The following is a 1,394-nucleotide window of genomic DNA, read 5'->3' as shown; positions in this document are numbered from 1 at the left end:
ATTAGGATGAACCACGTACCGCTTAGACCCATATTGTCAGATATGAGATATCGGAAGAGATCGTATGTTGTAGTTTTCATAAAACTTCTTGTGTACGTGGTGAAGAGAATTATTACCGGAAAAAGCAAGCGAAGCGAAGCAAAGGAGACGAAATCTACAACTGTAGAACTACAGCTCCAACTACCCAAAGGAGGTTTTCTGCCGGAAAGCCACCACAAAACTCATTTGTAAAACAAAAGACTGGCATAACGATTTGTGCAACTAGGACTGAATGGAAAAAATGAGCAGATACATGAAATGTAAACTGAGAGTTCATGCATAGTGTGTGGGGTGGAGGAAGAAGGGAGAAAGTTATACTGCATGCCTGCATATAATGATGCAAGAACTAAAATGTGGAACATTTCTCTGAACTTAGGCTAGCACATATATTTACGCCAAAGGGCACAGTAAACAAGGGTGGTGCAATTTATGCAGCCACTGATTGAGGTTAAGAAACCATATTCCTAATTTGTGGCACTTGCATATGTTTAGAAAATTAAGTGTAGTGTGTTGATTTTCTCACAGTTTCCAGTCACTGAATTACATTCCAACAACAACATCATGCAGTTGAGGATGACATTGTTTAAATAAATTTGTAACTTACTGTTTGCACGACACTATATAAAATCTCGAAAGTGGTACAATTCTGCAACTCAGTCCATCCAATGTCAAGTCCAGCAACATTTTGGAAAGGACAACATAATCCGCCTGAACGCTCATTAAAAAATTATGCACCCGAGTTACTCGCATGAGGGATAATGGCAAAGGCCAGCCACCCCGCTGTGCAATGAAAGATCCTTCTCCTGGGAGAACAGCCTTCAGGATCACCATAACCCCTGTGCCAGGTAGGTAACGTATTTAGTCACCAAGATGGCCATTTCGCCTGTTCTGTCATTCTCGAAAGATAGCATGTCATGAAGTGCGTGAATACACGTCGTTCCTTTTATCCACCACGTTTATACAAGAGCTGTTGATATTTTTAAAAATATCGGGAATCCGATGTATCGATGTTTTTCGTGAACGCGCACACTTTTGAGCACGCAAACAGCTCCGTGTTCACTGAGCCAGGTCACCTCTCCGTGCTCGCCAAAAAAGCGACATTTGGTTGTGAACAATTTAATTACTTGCTAGATACTGTGTGACCAGTGAAGACAACGTTCGTAGTTCGGTCAGGAGTCGAAATATCATGTTTGATCTGTTTTATCATTCTTTCGATCAGTTACTCTTATAGATTGTTTTACAGCTCCAAGCACAGGGTCACAATTATTGAACTATATAAAAAATACGTAAATTACTTACAAACTAAGCCGTTGGACACACTTTATTCAACATGTAAGCGTCACTAGAGATATTGG

The 1,394-nt window shown here is 40.4% G+C and overlaps 1 non-coding gene across 1 annotated transcript; it reads right to left on the bottom strand.

Moving 5' to 3' along the window:
* Window positions 1-735: 735 nt before the first annotated feature.
* On the bottom strand, window positions 736-892 carry LOC124620781. Its single transcript, XR_006980313.1, has one exon. It is a non-coding gene; the product is annotated as a U1 spliceosomal RNA (small nuclear RNA).
* Between the last annotated feature and the right edge of the window lie 502 nt (window positions 893-1,394).

Source organism: Schistocerca americana, chromosome 6 (assembly GCF_021461395.2).
Source record: "Schistocerca americana isolate TAMUIC-IGC-003095 chromosome 6, iqSchAmer2.1, whole genome shotgun sequence".
Classification (NCBI taxonomy): domain Eukaryota; kingdom Metazoa; phylum Arthropoda; class Insecta; order Orthoptera; family Acrididae; genus Schistocerca; species Schistocerca americana.
The sequence above is the reverse complement of the archived record's forward strand: the minus strand, read 5'-3'. Positions and strand labels throughout refer to the sequence as shown.